The following is a 23,180-nucleotide window of genomic DNA, read 5'->3' as shown; positions in this document are numbered from 1 at the left end:
CAATAGCTTAACATTCTCCCCAGCTCACTTCTGGTTAGAAAGAAGATTCTAATGAGGGCTGCATCTTAATCTCAGAATTTCCAGAGAAGGAGTTCCCTGGAAGGCTCATTCTAGAGTGAGTGTGGTAAGGATGGCATCTTTCCAGCATTTCTGAAATGGCATCAGCATATGCCCTGGCATTAAATTAGTCTCATCCCCAAGACCAAGAGTGATCAGACCTCAAAAAACAGTTGAGGAAGCCAAGGAAAAAGGCAGCTGGGGTTTGACTTTACCCCACCCAGACGTCCCCTCTGTGAGCCTCTGGTTATTCTATCCTGAATGCAAGGTGAACGTGTAGAGGTCTGGAGTCACGGCCTAGGAGGCCAAGTTCTCGTGGGACAATAAAAATCTGAAACAACTGCCGGCCCTGCTGGGTCCGTCTGTTATTGGAATTAAGCTCCCCATTTCATTTCATTCAAACTGAAGAAATTTTCTGGCAGGGTGTCAGGTTTCAAACAGAAATGTCAGCCAAGGGCTCATGAGGCCAAAGTCTGATCAGAACAAACTTGAATCAGTTGATGCACTAGGTAAAAACTCATAGTAGTCTGGTGGGCCTTTCTGTTAAATAGTCCTCATTTGCATGTTCAGGACTAAAAACCTGCAAGGAGCTATGTATAAAAACAACGTCTGAGGCCAATATGACTTCTATACAAAGTGAGCACACATCTATAGATGAATATGAAGGGCCCACTACATTGATTTTCTTCCCCAGTAGAGGACCAGAAAAGAATTTGAACATATTCTCAGGTCCAGTGTAAACCCTGATCTTTGACCCAATGAAAACTAACCCTATTAATAATTATAATAATAATCTTTGTTGAATAGTAGATGCTAGGGTCTGTGCTGTGTTTATTGATCAATTAATTTATTAATCAATTAATTCTCTTGATGATTCTACAAAGTAAGTCTTATTCTGATAGAAAATAAAACAGAGGAACAGACGTTCACAAACACATCCTGGTTTGCAAACCAGCAAAGATCAGGATTGAAAGTTGGTAAGTTCACCCCCAGACTCTCTGCGCTTAATGTTCGTCAGGAACAGGTTGGGTAATGAACCCAACATGCAGGAATATAAACTGGATGCTTATTGCAGATTTAGTTGTAATTTCATACCCTGTACAGGATATTTTTCAGAACTCAGATCCCACTTTGGTAGCAAAGATAGATAAGCCAAATAGTCCAGTCTCCAAATGATTTAGTTTTATATCAGTACACTAGACAGGTCAAAATTCTGCTTGTCCCCTGGGATGTTGAAGAAATATTTAAATCATTTCTTTATACCCTAAGCGTGTAGGCAGAGATATAATCAGAGATTGTATGGGATTCCTATAGTCCTGAAGTAAAGAAGGCAATGGCACCCCACTCCAGTACTCTTGCCTGGAAAATCCCATGGATGGAGGAGCCTGGTGGGCTTCAGTCCCTGGGGTCGCGGAGAGTCGGACACAACTGAGCGAGTTCATTTTCACTTTTCCCTTTCATGAGTTGGAGAAGGAAATGGCAACCCACTCCAGTGTTCTTGCCTGGAGAATCCCAGGGACGGGGGAGCCAGGTGGGCCGCCGTCTCTGCGGTCGCACAGAGTCGGACACGACTGAAGTGACTTAGCAGCAGCAGCAGCAGCATAGTCCTGAAGACCACAATAATGTATAATATGGCCATAAGTAAGTGCCTTGATGGGGGTTGACGGATTTCATCCACCCACTAAATTGTTTTAGACTATACACTTGCTCTTTGCAGGCGTATAGTCTAGGCTTGAATCAAACCCTAACCTAAAGCAACAAACACATGGCTAGATGCCCAACTCCAGTAATATGGATAGGAATACAAACTAAATGACATTTTTCACGTATCATTTTGGCAAAAATTTCAAAATTTGATATTATCAATCATAGCAGTGGTAAGGAGAAGCAGGTTAGTATCTGCTTATGACACTGAATTGGGTTGCCAGTCCAGGTTCGATGCACGATGCTGGATGCTTGGGGCTGGTGCACTGGGACGGCCCAGAGGGATGGTATAGGGAGGGAGGAGGGAGGAGGGTTCGGGATGGGGAACACATGTATACCTGTGGCGGATTCATTTTGATATTTGGCAAAACTAATACAATTATGTAAAGTTTAAAAATAAAATAAAATTAGAAAAAAAAATGTATACCACCTGTGAGTCAATAAGTCCCTTTTACATATCTACCATCAAGAAACATTTATACATATTCATAAGAATGCTCATTACACCATCATTTGTGGTACCAAAAATTTAGAGATGGCTGAAATGTAACAATCCATATCATGGAATGTTACACAGTGCAAAAAAGATATACCTTCTCTATATACTGACCAACAAAAATGCTTGGCATACCCTTAACTTAAAAAATTCATAAAGCATGGTATAATCCAATAATATTATCACACATACACACACAAAACCAATGTATTTTTAAAAAAAAGGAAGAGAAAGGCACACATCAGAACCAGAGATTAGATTACCTCTGGGGAAGCTCCAAGGTTGGAGAGCAATGGCCATGAGGACCATCCATCATTCATACATTCTATGGATACTGTCTAGCACCTTCTAGGCCAGGCATTGGTGCTGCTTTGTGATCAACAGAATAGACAAAGATCCTTGCAACCATGACACCTACATCCTAGCAGTATTGTTTTGTGAGGTATGTTTATAGGATGAGACTGTATGGCTTCCCTGGTGGTTCAGACAGTAAAGAATCTGCCTGCAATGCAAGAGACCCAGGTTCAATCCCCAGGTTGGGAAGATCCCCTGGAGAAGGGAATAGCTACCCACTCCAGCATTCTTGTGTGGAGGATCCCATGGACAGAGGAGCCTGGTGGGCTACAGGGGTTGCAAAGAGTCAGACACGACTGAGTGACTAACACTTTTACACTTTCACTTTCTGTAAATAAAAATAAGTAAAAATAAAAGCAAATTAAAGGACAGATTTTTATATTAATGAAATGTCAAGTGACTATTTTGGCTTTTGAGAGTCCTTGCAAACTGTCTCAATCGTAAATGCTTATTGGTAACTGTCATGTGGCTACCATATTCCTCAAATAGTCCTCTTTTGACAGCTGGCACAGAGTGGTACATTGACAGTCTCTCTAGCACAAGAACTTGCATAAAGTTGGTTCATTTCCCTTCTCATCATCTTTTGAGAGTATCATTAGGCATTAAACTCTGTATGTGTTAGTTGCTCAGTCATGTCCAACTCTTTATGACCCCATAACCTAACCCTGCCAGGCTTCTCTGTCTGTGGGATTCTTCAGGCAAGAATACTGGAGTGGGTTGCCATTTCATTCTCCAGGGGATCTTCCTGACCCAGGGATTGAACTCAGGTCTCCTACATTGCAGGCAGACTCTTTACGGTTTGAGCCACCAGGGAAGCCCAAGAAGAAAGGCTTCCCTGACCAGGAATTGGACTAGGCCATGGCCCTGAGAGCACCTAATCCTAACCACTAGATCATCAGAGAGCGTGAGTCAACTCCAATTCTATTATATATATATTCACCAAAAGACATGTACAGAAATGGTCTTAGCACTACTAGTCATAAAAGCCCCAAACTGGAAATGATCTAAATGTCTACCAGCTGTTGAAAATATATGCAATGTACTATACTCACGGGAAAGAATGTTACACGTAAATTAAAATCAGTGCATTAAGACTACACAGAGACTTCCTTACTGCTCCAGTGGCTAAGACTCCACACTCCCAATGCAGGGCACCCAGGTCCAATCCCTGGTCAGGGAACTAGACCCCACATGCCACAGCTACGACCTGGCACAGTCAAATAAATAAAACTATATGCAAATATGTGAATGAATCTCACCAACATAGAGCTGAAGGAAGCCAGGTGCAAGAATAACACACTATATAATTCCATTTATATGACCTTTAATAATAGGCAAAAACAAGACATGATATTAGAAGGCAGGATAGTGGTTACCCTTGGGAGGGAGCAGAGGTACAGTACATTATAGAGGCTTTGGGAAGTATTAGGATTGCTTAGCTTCTTGCTCAGGGTGCTGGTTATGTGGTTATATGGGTATCTCAGTTTAAGAAAATCTGTTGAGTTTCACAGTGATGATTTGCCTTTTCTGTAAGTATACTGTATTTGTACCAATAGTTTACCCACCCCTCCCCCCCCCAAAAAAAAAACAAAATTAAAACATAAAACCCTAAAATCCAATCTGTGTTGTTTGAATCTCATATTTGGCAAGTCATACACATTTTCCAGGCTTCAGTCTCAGCCTGTAAGATGGGAGGGGGATTTGTTAGCGGATATGTATGGGGCCTTCCAGCTGTATCACCTGTGTATCCAACAATCAATTTCTGGAAGAAGGGGAAATGAGAATGAGGCTTGGGTCACTTGTTCTTTGAAATTATAGAAGACTTACGATATCATATGTGTCCCATTTTCAGGACATTTGTTGTAAACTGAAGATACAAGCAATGAGCAAGGGAAATCCTGCCTTCCAGGAAAATGCACGTAGCTGATTCCTTCCCAATTTGTGTGAATATGCCAAATGCTGCTTCTGCCAAGCCTCTTGGTGTGATGAATTCACAGACCCTGCAATGGGAAAGTCAGCAGCTGTAGAGGTGGGGCTATTCCTGGTAGGAAGGAGGCAGCTACCATGCTTGCGCCTGCTGACCGGACTGCTGTTTCAATAGGAACTTCCTCTCCAGGGGAGTTGGTTCATAATTTTCCTCTTACTACTACTGGAAGTCCTATAATGGCCATATCACAGCCTGTACCCATTCACAACAGGAAATTCTGACAATCCTGTCTGACAATCTGCAGACAATCTTGGCACGAGAAGAGGAAAAGTCCAGTCTTGTGTGTCAGCTTCTATATTAGAACCAGAACAATCATTTTTATGGTATAGACCATGTTGTCACCTTCACAAGTGATGTTGGGCTCCAAAAAGGAAAATGTACTCTAGTGAAGTTCAAGTGTGATGTCTGCAAGCAAGGACCCCAGAGAAGGCAACACTTTGAGGACCCTGAACAAAAACACTGTGGTGACTCTAAATCCAAGGAAAGGCGCTTTGATAGTGGGAGACGGTTTCTGGTGCATGAGTTCCTTGTACGGTATTATCCTACGTGTTCAGGACAGCGGGGCCCCGTGGGAACTACGGGTCCTCACAGGCATGCTGAAGTTAGCAACTAACCACTCACAAAATCTGATAGGCATCTTACATCCTCTAGCTTGGTTTTTCTCAGACAAGCAGAGGTAAAGGGCCCGTTCTGTTGTTTGATTTGATTTTGTTTGGTTATTTATTTCTAATCACTCACTGGTCAATACATTTATAAAAACAATAAACAGGATTAAAAGTAGAATAAAGAGATAGGCAAAATATAGGTTCAATTCTTGCTTATTATTTTCAATAGACGTTATTCTGTCCAGTGGCTAGCAAAGTTCGTACATGTTCCCTCCTGAGCTGGGCACTGGTCAAAGAGATGCTTTTAGTTTATGAAAATGTGTTGAGCTGTATACAATGTCTGTACAACATGGTGAACTGCTGGTAGTCTGTGGATTTTAGAATTGCTGCTCCATGGAGGTTTTCTCACCCTTCTTTGGGAGTAAGTAGTTAACACAATGCCCCAAAATAGAGGAAAGGGCCAGGGAACAGGATATTGTGATAAGGATGGAGACCCAAGAGAATGGGAGAACAGTTAGGAAAGTAGATTTGTCTTAAAAAAAAAAAAAAATCACGATTGTAGTGATGAAGTAAGTTTTGGTGATGAAGAAAGGAACCTGCTATTTTTAGAGGAGTAGGACCAAGTGACACGAGTAAATAACCAGAGTAATTATGCAGAAGGAGGCCCAGAGATCTCTACTTATGGTATTCAGCCAATCCAGATGCTAATCAACACATATGGATCATGTCAGATATTAAAGTTCTCATTTGGGTCAACCAGGGGACACGGGGCAGGAAAAGTGTCGCTTCTCTCCACTCATTTTCTACTCACACATGGCAGATGGAAAACCGATTTTTACAAAAACAATTTTGCTGTTTCACCAAATGCCAAATATAAGGACTCATGTCAATAACATCGCTGTTCATGATTCTTGAAGGCAAATTTAGAATTAGGGATAATTACCAAGAAACATGAAGAGAACAGGCTATAAAACAATTTATATAAAGTCACAGGAATAATGTTTCACTGAAGCCAGCCAACCATTTTTTTACTGTTTTGGTATTTTGGAAAAAAGAGAGATTTTAGTAGGTAAGACAAAAGGCTGAAATTCTACAAGTATTTTAGTTTCCAGTCCAGGACAGCTGTTGGGTGATATCACCCATTGTGAGAATAGCCATGCGTGGAGGGAATTAGCAGATGAAAAGCCAGCAAACTCGACAAGGGGTATGTAAACGTGCTTTCTCAGTCTCTTTCGATTCTCCTTACAGAGGCACACACCTAAAAGTGAAGTTACATGTGTGGATGTTTATATGAAACAGAAGAGACACAAGAAAGGGTCTGAGACATGAAAAACGGTGGAGGAAGATAAACATTTCAAGATTCATATCACACTGCTGCTGCCCCGATTCAGAGAGTCTCTAAGGAAATAGCCAGAAGGGCTGCTCAACACTCTGCTTCCTTCCAAGGAATAAAGAGTTTGCTACGAGCCAAGGAAGTGCCCAGAAAATGCCAATTTATGTCACACTAATATCTTTCTTAAAGCTGAACGTGGACTTCAGAAATGTAAACTTTTGGCTCCAGTGAGCACAGCCAGCCTGGAGGGATTGATATTAGGTTCTTCTGAAGGACTGAGGGAAATTTGAGAAGAGATCAAATTAGACACCCAGTAATTAGAAAATGTACTGACACCAGAGTTTTATTCACAAGAGTGGTGGGGTCAACTTTTCCATGGCCCCTGATGTGAACTCAGAAAAATGGCAACCTGAAAACAGTGTTTGGAAATGATTTCACTGGAGACAGACAGACACAGCAAAAGCTGGAAGGAAAGGGAATAAGAGACAAACTAAAGTGAGATTCTGTAATTGAGAAGACCTGCGGGAACTAGCAGAAAAAGTTTCCTGCCACAGACAAAACAACCTTCAAAGGCTACCTTCCTTCTCTCGTTGCTGGGGTAAAGTTGCTTTTGGAATAACCACCAATGCATTATACATATTTAAAACTCTCCTCTCTGGGTTTATAATTTTTACAGAGACAGCTTCCTGCCAACGTAAGTTGTGAATGTAAGATGATGCTCCTTTGTGGGGTTGTAAAGACAATCTAAGAACAAGTGATTTCAGAGTCACAAACTTCACAGCTGGGGAGCATTTCCATTGCCTAATGCACTTTCCCTTGAAGCTTTCATTGTTTCGCTCTTACCCAGTGGTGTCATTATTTGACTTACCTCATCGGGGAAATCATTGTTTAAAAACTGAATATAAACGGTGAAATAGTTTTGTACTTATCTTTTCCAGGATAATAGCTTCCCTCCCCCCCTTACCAGTTCCCGCCACAGAAGGGTTAGGCCCCTGTGGGTGATGAATTGTTCCAAAGAGTTTGACAGTTCCAGGGAGAGAAATGAGAGTAAAAATAACTAGCTGATTACCAATAGGAAGCAAATTGGCCACTTGAGAATTCAGTGGCTAGAAAGATGACAAATGAGAAAAAGAAAATCCTCATCAAGAGATGAGGCTTTCTGATTAGACCAAGTGCTTTCCACGCCTCTCCCTCCCTGCTGTGTGATGATGTACATCCGATTGGACATCGTTTTGTATCAGGGGCAGTCACTTCCAAATGGGTGTTTGGAAGACTTTGAAGTATTTCATTATAACCAGGAGGCATTCAGAGGCTGGGCAAGTAAAATGGAAGATGCTCTATCTTGGGCTGTGGAATGTACATTTATAGAAGGAACCCACGTCTGATTGGTTTGGTCTGGCTTTTTATTCCATCACCCCGTAAGGCAAGCTTCCAAGATTTTCTGGACTCTGGAAGAAAATAAAAGTGAGAGTGTTCTTGGCCGAGGAAATGCACATTCAAGGCAGATTCAAGGGTTTCAATATGTGGATAGACTGGATTTTCTCTGTTAAGAGTCAACTACTAAAAATAGAAATAATTTGGGAATCCTTTAAAGAGAGGCCATTTTTGCTAGTCCTCATTTGAATAAATCCATAAAGTGAAAGAGGGTATATAATGATCTGTAGACATGCTAGCTGTCCTCAAAAACCATAAATGTATCAGTGGTATTAAGTCATTTGTGCATGAAGAGATAAAACATTAACCATTAGCCTCCAACTGGGCACAGCCATAAGAGTTGTAGAAAGTAAGAAGAGAAACGGGAATTTTGAGTTAGGTAATCAGAATAGAATTCAGGGAGGAAGGGTGATAAGATGCAGGCCTTGAAGGATGAATATAACTATAGCGAATTTCTGGGTGGGAACTGTTTGAATGGATAACAGCACTATTTTTTTTTTTTTTAATGGTTTGTTAAAAAGTGACTGCAAGTGGTTTGTCTTGAGTAAAGGGGTTTGGAAAGATGAACTGGGATGTAGGTTTCCCACGTATGCATGGGCCTTCCATACCAGGCACAGGTGGGTTTGATCTTAGGAGCAGTGGAGGAACATGAGTGGTTCTGAGTAGAGTTAGAACTGTTTTAGAGGTGTGTTATCCCTGTCAATGAAAAGAAAAGGCAGAAGAATGTTCTCTGGAGCTTTACCAATAGGTCAGATTAAAAGATAAGACCACCATTTTTAATCTTTTTCAGTTTTGACACCTGTGCTGTGGAAGAGAAGAATGCATAACACAGTGCTTGGCACATAGAAGGGCTCAACCAATACTGCTGAATAAGCCTGAAGTTTCTCCAAATCACAGTATTATCATTTCCTAGAATAGCTGAGGAAGACCTGAGGTTGCCTCAGCCCTCTCAAGAGGTACCAATGAATGATTTGAAGAAGACCAGATTAGGAGTTATAAGAACTTGAGAATTTAAATTGACCTTCATGGGTCTGTATTATCTCAGTTAAGAAGACAAAGGTAAGTTTTGTGAATGAACTCTAATAGCAGAAAGCTTTTTGTGTATATTTTTGGAGAGAGAGCCATGTGTACCTTGAGTTGAGTGCTTGGAGGACTCTGTGATCCAACTCAAGGTTAAGAACCTAGGAATTGCATTCCCTTTAGAAAACAAGAGACTGTGATTCTGAGAGTCTGAGGATGATTTTGCTCTCTGGAAGGCCAGCTGGGACATCTGGAACTATAGCTCTGCCAATCTTGTCACCTTGGAGGCCTGTGACTGATTGTTTTGACTGAAAGGAGGAGGAAAGGATTTTGTTTCTAAATGTCAACCCAGCCTCAGATTCCCCAGCAATTTAAGGAGTATTATTGATCTTATCAGGCATGCTGGGGTGTAATTGACCATCGGAAAGAGACAAATCATTGAAAGACACTTGCCCTCAACAGAAAGTGACATTGGCAAAGTGTAACCTCTGACACAACCTTTTTTTTGTAGAATTTTTTTTTCCATTTCTGCTTCCTTTCATAACGGCCTCTGTCATAGGGTTACTGGAAAGAATAACTCGTTAATGGTGGGGGAAAAGTACTTGGGAAGATGATATACTTTGGCACTTAAGTCTATTGTTCAAAAACAATACGAAATAATATTTTTGTTGAATGGACATGTTTAGTAGGTGCTCTGACTTGGGGACTTGTCAATAGTGATATGATGCTATTTGCCAGAAATATGAGCAGTTAAAAAAATGTTATCTTTCTCTAGAAGCTATTTTCAATGTAAAATTCCAGCATGGAAAGCTAGTTCTTGCAATTTTTAATGAGACAGGACTCTTAATAATGATTTTTGGCTTAATGTGTTAATGAGTAGAGATCTGAGGGATAAAGGACTTACAATGTAATAAGGAAACTCAAAGAAAGATTAGGCTCTAATAAAAATAAATAGTTTTAAAATTGATTTTAATAAATTCAACTCTGTTTCCTTTAATTTATACCAAAAAGCAATGCACTGTGGTAAGCTGATTATATCATTGATAAAAGAAAGAGTGGACATTATATTTTAATATAATATTAATAAGTTACAAATGCCAACTTACAAGAAGAAATCATATATAGGAAAGAATATATATTCTTGGTGAGAAAAAAAAATGTTACCTATGAATGTAAGTAAATTTATTTTCACTTTTTGAATAGCAGCTGTCAGGTTTAATTGAAAAGCTGATTAGTTACACAGAAAAACATCTAAAATGGCAATACTATGGATAATGGCAATAAAATTTAAGGGTAACTTTTCTTTCGATTGTTCTGCCCTACTGATGTCTTCTACTTTTCCAAGTAGTAATGATGATCCTTATTCTTCATTGAAAGTATGAAAGTATTAGTTGCTCAGTTGTATTCAACTCTTTGCAACCCCGTGGACTATAGCCCACCAGGCTCCTTTGTCCATGAAATTCTCCAGGCAAGGATACTGGAATGGATTGCCAATCCCTTTTCCTGGGGATCCTCCCAACTCAGGGATCAAACCCAGGTCTCCCACACTGCAGGCAGATTCTTTACCATCTGAACCACCAGGGAAGCCTATAGGCAACTTAAACTGAGAGAAGTCAATTTCCTCTAAGAAATTTCTTTAAGAAATCCAGTTTACTTCACTGAGAGTGTTATATGGAGAATACTGTCAATGACAAGATCACTCTATTTCATACCTAACTACTCTGCTGCTGCTGCTAAGTCGCTTCAGTCGTGTCCGACTTTGTGCGAGCCCATAGATGGCAGCCCACCAGGCTCCCCCGTCCCTGGGATTCTCCAGGCAAGAACACTGGAGTGGGTTGCCATTTCCTTCTCCAATGCATGAAAGTGAAAAGTGAAAGTGAAGTTGCTCAGTCATCTAACTACTCTACTGCTATTGCTGCTGCTAAGTCACTTCAGTCGTGTTCGACTCTGTGCGACCCCATAGACGGCAGCCCAGTAGGCTCCTCTGTCCCTGGGATTCTCCAGGCAAGAACACTGGAGTGGGTTGCCATTTTCTTCTCCAATGCATGAAAGGGAAAAGTGAAAGTGAAGTCGCTCAGTCATGCCCAACTCTTCGCGATCCCATGGACTGCAGCCTACCAGGCTCCTCCATCCATGGGATTTTCCAGGCAAGGGTACTGGAGTGGGGTGCCATTGCCTTCTCCGCTAACTACTCTAAACTTGTCCAAAAAGAGAACCCTTCATGTACTGTTGGTGGGAATATACGTTTGTGTAGCCACTATGGGAAACATTCCTTAAAAATTAAAAATAGAGTTGCCATATGATCCAGCAATCCCACTCCTGGACATACATCCAGACAAAACTATAATTCAAAAAGATATGTGTACTCCTAGTTCACTGTAACACTATTCACAAAAGCCAAGACATAGGAACAACCTAAACGTCCACTAACAGATGAGAGGATAAAGACGATGTGATACACATATACAACGGAATACTTCTCAGCCACAAAAAATAACAAAATAATGCCATTTGCAGCAACATATATGCAACTAGAGATTATCATACTAAGTGAAGTAAGTCAGAAGGAGAAAAACAAATATCATATGTCACTTACATGTAGAATCTAAAATATGCTACAACTGAAACTATGAAACAGAAACCGACTCACAGACATAGAGAACAGATTTACGGTTGCCATGAGTGGAGAGGGATGGAGGAGGAACGGAGTAGTAGTTTGGGGTTATTAGATGCAAACTATTACATATAGAATATAAAGAAGGTCCTACTGTACACCAGAGGTAGCTATATTCAATACCCTGGGTTAATGGAAAGAATATTTTTAAAATGTATATATGTGTATAACTGGGTCACTTTGCTGTACAGTAGAAATTAACACAACATTGCAAATCAATTATACTTCAATTAAATACATGAATAAATAGATTTGTCTATATCTTAAAAATCTCTTCAACATGAAAACAGAGACTTCTACCCCAGATATAATTTTCTTTCTTCCACTGAAAATAATTTTTTAAAAAATGTACTCAGAATCACCCAAATCTCTGTCTTCCACTGAGCATAGTAAACTCTTTCCAGTTGCCTGGAAATGAAAACTATGAGTTAAACTCTAACTCCAGAGTCCAGTGCAATGCCATAAGCTAGTGTATGTTCTGAGTAATAGTATTATATCCTGTTTATATATATAATATATTTATACATATTATATTTTATTTATATATTATATATTTATTATATATTTATATTTAATATATAAATATATTGTTTTTATTATTAACATATTTTCTATAAATACATATAAAATATATTTATATATCATTTATATTTTATATTTTATTTATATAATATATATTATATAAATAAAATAATATATTATATAAATGTAATTTTATATTATAAATATAATATTATATATATATTTATTTTTATATTTTATATCCAATATATACTGATCTTACAGTATCAGCAACAGGAAGTGCCCAATGAAAACTTGCTAAATAAAACTGAAAAATGGCCCAAACTGAAGTCACTCTGCATTTGCAAATTGTGCTGGACTCTATGCTTGGGACCCCAGTACGGGTCCTGTGGTTTCCCAAACCACCTAATCTCCTGTATCATTGCCCATATTCTGAGAAGAGTTGTCTCAATGGTACTATGATTTTGATATCTTATTTCAAAAGTGATTTTTATCTCTTATTCCAAAAATCTAGTTCATATAATAGATTTTTTAAAAACATACTGACCAGATTCTACCTGGGTAACACTGGGATCAGATTCTCATCATAGTGAACACCAAGGAGACAGTTATGAAGAATATAAACTAAGCTTATCCACACTGAATTCTCATTGACATCCTGAGGACAAGAGGGTCTGACTAGATGGCTTACCCAAGTAAACAACATATAAGGGTATTTATTAAATGCCTTTAGACATTTTAAGTTATAACATATTTAAATGCCAACAAACACATTTTTTTCTGGGTACGATAGGATCACTGGCATTTTCATGTCAAGACCATGGTTGTATGTTAGCCCCATGCTGCTGCTAAGTCGCTTCAGTCGTGCCCGACTCTGTGCAACCCCATAGACGGCAGCCCACCAGGCTCCCCCGTCCCTGGGATTCTCCAGGCAAGAACACTGGAGTGGGTTGCCATTTCCTTCTCCAATGCATGAAAGTGAAAAGTGAAAGTGAAGTCGCTCAGTTGTGTCCGCCTCTTATCGACCCCACGGACTGCAGCCTACTAGGCTGCTCCATCCATGGGATTTGCCAGTCAAGAGTACTGGAGTGGGAATTCCCTGTTGGCTCAGATGGTAAAGTATATGCCTGCAATGCAGGAGACCCAGGTGCAATCCCAGGGTTGGGAAGATCCCCTGGAGAAGGAGATGGCTACCCACTCCAGTATTCTTGGCTGGAGAACTCCACAGACAGAGGAGCCTGGCAGGCTATACAGTCCATGGGGTCACAAAGAGTTGGACACAACTGATTAACACTTTCATCTTTCAGATGCTAAGTAATCCTATATTATAGTTATAATTGCTGCTGGAAACTGGAAATTTTGTGATGGCTCTTCTTTGGCATCTGAAACATACTGTGGTGTTTTTACTGGACTCTACAAAATTGCTGCTTTTTTACCCATAGAGGTAAGTTCCCACTGCATAAGTTTTATGTCTTGAAAGTTTTATGGTGCCCTCAAAAGATGGAACAGAGACCATGGATTCTAAACCAATTTGATGGGCTCCTGAAATACAGGTAAGCTCATTTATTCCTAGTAATTATACCCCCAGTCTGAGTGTCTCCCTCAGAGAATTTCACTTCACAGATGATGAAACCAAAATTGCAGAAAGTTAAAGTCACCTACAAAGACATGATGAATATCAAATCAACCCAATTTGTATCATTGATTTAAAATCTTGACAACTTACTATCAGGGTCCCAAGCTGGCTACACCCCTACAATACTACAGCAGAGCTCTCAAAACAACAAAAGACAGTATGTGAGAAGGAAAAAGTAAGACAAAGCATCTCTAGGACTGCTGTATGGGAAGCGGTGCTTGTCGACATACACACGTGACCTTTTAAGTCTCAACTCTGTTACTATGTTTCTCTGACTTTGGGAAGTCACTGTTCAGTCTTTCCTTATTTGTCAAACTGGGGCAGGAAAAAGAGTGAGTGGATCAGTTCAACTGCATGTGTTCTTAGGGCTGATGCTGAAGGATTCTAGAGTGTGTACTTGTATGATATCATGATCTATAAAAGCCTGGAAAATTATTATAGCTTGGGAGTCTCCTTTTCATGATCCTTCCCCTCTCTCCTACCTCTAAACTTGAAAATTGCCAAAGTTCCACCCAAGCTCTCTCTTCTTCTCTAGCACTACTTTTTCCTTGGGTGGTCTCACCCATTTCCAGAACTTGTTTTAAAGTCTATTTTATCTGCTATTAGTATAGCTATTTCAAGTTGCTTACAGTTGCTATTTTCATGGTGTATCTTTTTTCATCCTTTTGCTTTCAAGCTGTTTGTATCTTTGAATCTAAAATGCCTCCTGTACACAGCAAATAGTCAGATCATGTTACTTTTTCAACCTAATCTGATAATCTGCCTTTCAGTTGGACTGTGTGATGATCCATATTTTAGTATCATCCATAAACCATATTACTAATATGGTTGAATTTACATCTGACAGTTTGCTTTTGGTTTTATGTCTCAAATCTCTCTGTTCTTCTGTTTCTCTTTTACTGCGTTCATTTGTATTTAATGGATATTTCCTAGGTGGAGGACTAGAGGCCCTATTCTTTCTGAATAAAGGTCCTGCAACACAGGACTTTTGAAGAAAGATGAAAAATGCTGGCAGCCTGCCCCTCACATGGTGATTCTGAAGATATAGCTGGCTCAAACGTCAAAGACTCTCACTGTTCTTACTAAGATTTACTAAATTTACTTGAATGAATATTGCTCTAATTGCTGTTTGCCCTTAGGAAAGTTATCAGAGACTATATACAATTTTCTTTAGTTAAATGGTCACTGGGGAGAATGTTTGCTGTGTTTCTAAATCCATCATTCTAGAGGTTAATCTCTTATCCAACCTCTTAAATATCGTCTATGAGCTAATGATGCCTGTGTGTCTATTGCCAGCCCAGGCTTTCATCTGGATACCAGACTTCCATCTCTAGCAGACCGCTTGTCATCAAGTAGATATAGTTAGTTTTTCTCAAAAAGGTTCTTTATAGATCTTTTTTATTTTAGTAAATAAACCTACCACTGACCTAGTTAATCAAGTAAAAACCCTGAGCATCAGCTTGGATGCCTCCCTCATCGACCACATGTAATCCATCAGCAAGTCCCATGGGTTCTTTCTATCAACTGCATCCAGACATTGACCATCTCTCTCCACATCCCTGTCTAATGCCTGAATCTAAATTACTCCCCCTCTCCCAGTCTACTAAAGTAGTCTTCTAATAGACTCTCATTCCTGCTACCCCTCCAACATGTGCCTCACACAACTCCCAGAGTGATCATTTTATATATAATAATAATATATTACCCTTGGCACATAATTTCTACCACTGGCTTCAGTCCTGTATGAACTGGCTGAATTTTATCTCTTCTTCCAAACTTATCTAAACCTCCTCCATGGCCTGGTCTGTTTTAGTCACACTGACCTCTTTTATTTAAAATATTTATTTATTTGGCTGTGCTGGGTCTTAGTTGCAGCATGTGGAACCTTTTTTTTTCAGTATGTGGGATCTAGTTCCCTAATCAGGGATCAAACCCAGCACCCCTGCAGTGGGAGTCTTAGCCACTGGACCACTAGGGAATTCCCTGTCCTCTTTCATAGTGTACTTTCCTTTGCTTTAGTATACTTTCCATAGTTCTCTCCCCTCCCTTTTCATAGTGGCCATTTCTCCTCTTTATTTTATTTTTTTTTTAGCTTAAATGAGAAGTTTTCTATGTAGCTTTTCCATTATTATTCTCTGTTGATTCATCCCATTCATTATTTTGCAACCCTTGATACAGTTTGTAATTATTAACTTGTATAGTGATTTGTTGTCTGCTGCTCCCACTAGCTGGTAAATTCCAGGACAGCAGAAGTCATAGTTGTTTTTGTTGATCATAGTTGTTTCGTTGATCTGTTTTTGTTTATGATAGCAGAAATCATAGGTGTTTTTGTTTTGTAATAAATACATACCACTACTAAGAGCTCCGTCTTACCAAGCACTGAATATGCATCAGAAACTGATTTAAGGCACACATGAAAATAAATGTATATGTACATCTACACATACATACATATATATACACTCACATATATAGATACACACATGTACACACATTTATATACATAGTCACACAAGTACACATATACATACACACCAATTTAATTCTCATAACAAACCTACAAGATCACTTCTATGTTCACTTTACAGCTGGTTAAATTAAAGCACAGGGAGGTTAAGTGACTTGTCCAAGGTCTCACAGTAAGTGAGCAGTTGAACCCACTGTTTCAGAGTCTGGACTCTTAGCCATTTCACGTTTTGCTGAGAGCATTGCCAGGAACAAAGTAGGCACTCGGTTAATACTGTAGGATGAGTAAACAAAGAGGGAACCAAAATGAACATACTATCAACTGCTAGAGCAGGGCTGTCCAAAAGAACTTTCTGGGATGATGGAATTTCTACATCTCTGCTCTCCTATACAGCAGTCGTGAGTCTCATATGGCTGTTGAGCGTGTGAAACATAGCTAGTGTGACTCAAAAACTGAATTATTTTTGTTTAATTTCAAGTAATTTGAGTGTACATAGCTACATGTGGCTACCAATTATCATGTTGGATAGTACAGTCCAAGACTTTTAGGAGGCGGTATCACTTTTGATGTCGTGAGGTTTATACAATCTTGATGAATTTAACTCCAAAAACAGACCACAAAATTCCCTTCTGCATTTCTTTTTTCCCTAGTGCCTTCCACCCACAGTTTTGCAAACATCCTTCATCCTCCCACTATACTTCATTCCAGCCTAGAGAATGACGCTCCTACCCTCACGCAGAGCTCCAGCAAAGTCATTTTCCTGCCTCCTCAGTAGCGCCCTAAACAGTCCTCCAGAAGTATTTAACTCACCAACAAACATCTAGAGCCTGCTTGGATGGAATGCTAGCCTGGGCACTGGGAAGGGGTAGAGGGAGTTGGAGATGTAAAGAAAATTAAACAAGGCCCCTGCCTAATAGTGTGCTATGGGGGGAGTAAGGTGGGGAGAGCAGTTAGACTGATAAACTGATAACACTGTAAGGATTCAGTCAGAGGGATGGAGTTGGGGAAAAGTCTTGTAGCCTCAGGAGTTTGCACTTCACAGAAATTGCTCTAAAATGGCACTGATTCCACTCTCACCTGGACCATAAGAGTAAATGGTTGGAGATAGATTTGCTTTCAAAACCAAGTTCAGGATGGATATAAGAAAAACCTTCCTGATGTCTAAAAAGAAATGACTGGCCCAGATAAAGAGAACTGTTGTTACATTTCACCCTGATTGCCTGGGCTGCAGGGGGTTGGATTCAGTTCTTAGAACAGCACCACACCTTTTACAGAAAGAGAAATAATCAAAGAAAGAGCAGAGATTAGACTGAGAGCAAATATTAAGGAACAGGAGAAAGAACACAAGTGGCGCACATCAACCGTCCAACTCGTGGGCAATCACAACTCACGTTCTGCCACAGTCTCCAGGAACTGGGGTAGCGAGCATGCATTTCTTCCCTCCCACTATTTGCATACTTGGAATCTCACTTACATTGTATGGAGGTTAGGGCAAAAGATGTTGCTTTGTTTGGATTTTGCTTCTTCTGTGGAATTCATTATAAAGCAATGTGCTTTTGTGTGCCAAAGAGCAGAAAGGCTCCACTTCCTCTTTTTCAAAAGGATTTGGGCAGAAGTCAACTACTCTATTTATTCCATGCAGCTCTCCTTTTGATGACTAGATGTGTGCTGGTTATAGATGCCACAGAAAAGCAGTGAATTTTCTCACCACAAAGAGCTTTCTATCTTAGGATGTGTCTCACAGCATCATGCTTCTGAGAGTGCAATTTTTAGTCTGTCCTCTAAATGTCACTCCATCAGGAGAAAGCACTTAAACATATAGAAATACCCAGATGATGCCACAGTGCTTCATTTCTCATCCACAGATCTGTTATGAGTGTAAGAGTGTGAAATGATCATGTCTTCTATTTTCCCCAAACTTCCTCTATTTTATTCTTTTCAATTAAAGTAGTTCGCTAAACATAGAATCAAATGGGATTTCATTGTGATGCTTTCCCAACACTTTTCTGATACATGACATCACAGATCAGAAAATCAAAATATAAACAACCAGAGACGGACTAGATCAACTGTCCCCATCTATTCTAGACTGATGGGAATATCACCTAAGAAATTAACTCTCTGCTTGTAAATTAACTCAAGACTTTCCCAAAGTGTGTTCCTGAGAACATTAGTTCTCTGAACTGTACTGCAAAGAAAGCATTTCAATGGCAAATTGCCCCTCAGCCCATTTGGCCACACAAAATGGTTGGACTGTTTGCATAAAGGTTTTCAGCTTTCAGGTGTACCCTCCACCTTACATCTCTACTGCTGAGTAAGAGTCCTTATGCAAGCAAGCCTTAGACCAAGCTCTGCCAAACACATATGAAGGAAAGTGTTAGTCACTCATTCGTATTCGACTCTTTGTGACCTCATGGATTTTAGGCTGCCAGGCTCCTCTGTCCATGGAATTCTCCAGGCAAGAATACTGGAGTGGATAACCATTCCTTTCTTCAGGGGATCTTTCCTAGCCAGGGATCAAACTCAGGTCTCCTGCATTGCAGGCAAATTCTTTACTGTCTGAGCCACCAGGGAAGTCATACATGTAATAGCAGATAAACACAAAGTATGGAAATGCCTATTTTTCGTGTAAACCCTGGGAAATCCCAGTCTGCCTTGAAGTTGTTGCATAAGTCCCTTTCATAAAATGTTCACTCTGCTTAAGACAGGCTGAGACCATAGTCCTCTGGGGGCTGATCCAGCCACTATAGGGTTGTGCCAAGTGACAGAGCCCCCCATCAAGTGCGAGCGTAGAGAACCAAAGAGATTAGGTGACTGGCTCCCCTGATTCATACACTTTATTCACAGGATAGGTGGGGCCATACAATCATTCTGGCCCTTAACATAGCTGAACATCACTAATTTTAATAATTAAGAAAGCATTTCCAGACATCCTGGAATGTGAAGTCAAGTGGGCCTTAGAAAGTATCACTATGAACAAAGCTAGTGGAGGTGATATAATTCCAGTTGAGCTATTCCAAATTCTGAAAGATGATGCTGTGAAAGTGCTGCTCTCAATATGCCAGCAAATTTGGAAAACTCAGCAGTGGCCACAGGACTGGAAAAGTCAATTTTCATTCCGATCCCAAAGAAAGACAATGCCAAAGAATGCTCAAACTACCGCACAATTGCACTCATCTCACATGCTAGTAATGCTCAAAATTCTCCAAGCCAGGCTTCAGCTATACATGAACTGTGAACTTCCTGATGTTCAAGCTGGTTTTAGAAAAGGCAGAGGAACCAGAGATCAAATTGCCAACATCCGCTGGATCATGGAAAAAGCAAGAGAGTTCCAGCAAAGCATCTATTTCTGCTTTATTGACTATGCCAAAGCCTTTGACTGTGTGGATCACAACAAACTGTGGAAAATTCTTCAAGAGATGGGAATACCAGACCACCTGACCTGCCTCTTGAGAAATCTGTATGCAGGTCAGGAAGCAACAGTTAGAACTGGACATGGAACAACAGACTGGTTCCAAATAGGAAAAGGAGTACATCAAGGCTGTATATTGTCACCCTGCTTATTTAACTTCTATGCAGACTACATCATGAGAAACGCTGGCCTGGAAGAAGCACAAGCTGGAATTAAGATTGCCGGAGAAATATCAATAACCTCAGATATGCAGATGACACCACCCTTATGGCAGAAAGTGAAGAGGAACTCAAAAGCCTCTTGATGAAAGTGAAAGTGGAGAATGAAAAAGTTGGCTTAAAGCTCAACATTCAGAAAACGAAGATCATGGCATCCGGTCCCACCACTTCATGGGAAATAGATGGGGAAACAGTGGAAACAGTGTCAGACTTTATTTTGGGGGGCTCCAAAATCACTGCAGATGGTGATTGCAGCCATGAAATTAAAAGATGCTTACTCCTTGGAAGGAAAGTTATGACCAACCTAGACAACATATTCAAAAGCAGAGACATTACTTTGCCAACAAAGGTCCATCTAGTCAAGGCTATGGTTTTTCCTGTGGTCATGTATGGATGTGAGAGTTGGACTGTGAAGAAGGCTGAGCGCTGAAGAATTGATGCTTTTGAACTGTGGTGTTGGAGAAGACTCTTGAGAGTCCCTTGGACTGCAAGGATACCCAACCAGTCCATTCTGAAGGAGATCAGCCCTGGGATTTCTTTGGAAGGAATGATGCTAAAGCTGAAACTCCAGTACTTTGGCCACCTCATGCAAAGAGTTGACTCATTGGAAAAGACTCTGATGCTGGGAGGGATTAGGGGCAGGAGGAGAAAGAGACGACAGAGAATGAGATGGCTGGATGGCATCACTGACTCGATGAATGTGAGTCTGAGTAAACTCCAGGAGTTGGTGATGGACAGGGAGGCCTGGCATGCTGTGATTCATGGGGTCACAAAGAGTCAGACACGACTGAGCGACTGAACTGTACGACTGAGCGACTGAACTGTACTGAAAGCATTCCTATTTCTCTTTTAAAAATTAATAAATCCTATCGTGTGGATTATTGGAGAAGGAAATGGCAACCCACTCCAGTGTTCTTGCCTGGAGAATCCCAGGGACAGGGGAGCCTGCTGGGCTGCCATCTATGGGGTCGCACAGAGTCGGAAACGACTGAAGCGACTTAGCAGCAGCATGGTGTGGATTATAAGAGGCACATTCAAAAGGTCTGAATAACTACCTTTGAGGTTGGATTTTTGCTGAGAGCACTTCAAATGCAGCTTTCTCCTACTGGGTAGGCTGACAGTAGTTTACACGTACCTGTGCTCACATAGAAAACATGACCCTGTTTATGTTAAGTGATTACCAAAGTGAATCCACACACTGATCCCATCATGCATGCTTGGGGAAGTTTGGAAATCCTCTTGGGAATTCACAGAACTAATAAACACACTAAAGGTTCTCCCAAGTCCTACAAAAAGAAAATCTTGGCTACATTTGAAAGATTTCCATGTATTTGGCCTTGGAAATGTCAGAACACATGCATTTGAAGAAAGCACTGATTCTGTGTTCAAAGCAATCTACTAATCTAAGAATCATTTCCTAACTGGATTCTGAATAAGAGCTGATGTTCAATGTCATTCCAAGTCCAGTCAACTCTTTACATGTGAAGAAAAAGACATTCCAATTCAGAAATCATTCTCCTGTGAGTCTAATATGCAAGGATCTGTCCCCTAGAGTCTAGTATCTTCTAACATGGTAAAACTGAGTTTTGAGGTCAGCAAAATTCACAGGTCATGGAAACCCTTCATTAAGATCATAGCATAGTACATACCAGGGATGTATTATAACAAGGACATAGCATCTATCATTTCATTTTTTCTTTTCAACCATGTATGCAAAAAATATCATCATCATCCTTTTATAGACAAGGGCACTGAATTTTTGAAAGGGTAAAAACATTTTTAAAATCATTGAGTAATTAAGCAGCAGCATTAGGGTTAGAATATACAGAAGGCCTATTCAAAAGTATGAACTCAACCACCACGCTGCCCCTTTGAGGAGCAGATCCTGCACCTATGGCCCACCTCTTATGTTCTGCCTCCTCTAAGTTTAGGTTTCAGTAGCCAACCAGCTGCCCTCAGCTCCTGCCAGCTTTGTAGATATGTAATCTGTGCAATGGCTTATGCTCGGCCCTGTGCTTGCCTTGGTGCTTTGCTGTGCCATCTTGAAATTCTTAATAATTTTTGAATAAGGAGGCCTACATTTTTATTTTGCGGCAAGCTTCACAAATTACATGGCTGGTGCCATCCATACCACATAAGCTATAATTGACATAAGCTTCAAAGAAAATGTAAAGGCAAATTAGCTGCATAGAGTTCAGCTGATTTTGGAAACTTGAGGATATACTGCCCAATCTTAGGTTATGAAAAAATATTTTGGCTTATTACAACTCTAGTGGAAACAGATAAGCCAATTATTAGTCTATTAATTACCCTGGGAAGAGTTTTCAAAACTCATGAGCAACAGGGCAGAAACTTCACACCCTCCAACATGTGACCCACTTCTATATGATTAATGCCAACACTGACCAATTAAATGAGTGTAATGTCACAAATCACTGGTCACAGTACTTGTATGGTTAGGAATGCTCCAGATGTGCCTCACTCACACTGTGGCAGAAACTACTGGTTTGATAACACACTGGTTTGGGAGTCGTTTCTATCTCCCTTGTTAATCTTGCCCTAAAAAGGATGGAAAAAAGCTGAAGACTTGCTTTTTTCCCCAACTTCCTTTACAGTTAAGTATCATCATGTCACTTAATGCTGGCCAATGCGATGGAAAGGGAAGTTTTCTGGGGAGCTCCTGGAGAAAGTGTTTTCCTTTGTTAGAAGAAAGAGAGTTCCATTATAGGAAAAGAGGTTTTTCACTATCACACCTTCGTCCACTTCCTACTTTAGTTTTATATGGTGCTACAGCAGCCATTTTCTGACAATGAGGTAAAATCATGAATATGAAAAGTCAACAAACTAAGATGGTAAAGTAGACAGATGGGATATTGCTGATAGCATGGAACAAGTGACCCAATGCTGATGATCTCTTGATTAACTCACCATTTGTTTAAATTTCTGTTATCTTTTTTATTTTATTTTATTTTTTTAATTTTTTTAAATTTTATTTTATTTTTAAACTTTACAATATTGTATTAGTTTTGCCCAACATCGAAATGAATCTGCCACAGGTATACCCGTGCTCCCCATCCTGAACCCTCCTCCCTCCTCCCTTCCCATACCCTCCCTCTTGGTCGTCCCAGTGCACCAGCCCCAAGCATCCAGCATCATGCATCGAACCTGGACTGGTGACTTGTCTCATACATGATATTACACATGTTTCAATGCCATTCTCCCAAATCTCCCCACCCTCTCCCTCTCCCACAGAGTCCACAA

The 23,180-nt window shown here is 40.2% G+C and overlaps 1 long non-coding RNA gene across 8 annotated transcripts in view; it reads left to right on the top strand.

Annotated features, from left to right (window-relative positions):
- Window positions 1–9,957, top strand: part of LOC101906240 (uncharacterized) — a 318,730-nt gene extending 308,773 nt beyond the window's left edge. For 7 of the 8 annotated variants that reach the window (XR_003031804.2, XR_003031805.2, XR_003031803.2 and 4 more), the window contains 3 exons: window positions 4,464–5,274; window positions 6,452–7,230; window positions 8,761–9,957. This is a non-coding gene — a long non-coding RNA (uncharacterized lncRNA). The remainder of the gene's footprint in view (window positions 1–4,463; window positions 5,275–6,451; window positions 7,231–8,760) is intronic. The other variant, XR_009492377.1, reaches the window with a different exon arrangement.
- Window positions 9,958–23,180: the final 13,223 nt, after the last annotated feature.

This window comes from Bos taurus, chromosome 22 (genome assembly GCF_002263795.3).
Source record: "Bos taurus isolate L1 Dominette 01449 registration number 42190680 breed Hereford chromosome 22, ARS-UCD2.0, whole genome shotgun sequence".
NCBI classification, from domain to species: Eukaryota; Metazoa; Chordata; class Mammalia; order Artiodactyla; family Bovidae; genus Bos; species Bos taurus.
The sequence above is the reverse complement of the archived record's forward strand: the minus strand, read 5'-3'. Positions and strand labels throughout refer to the sequence as shown.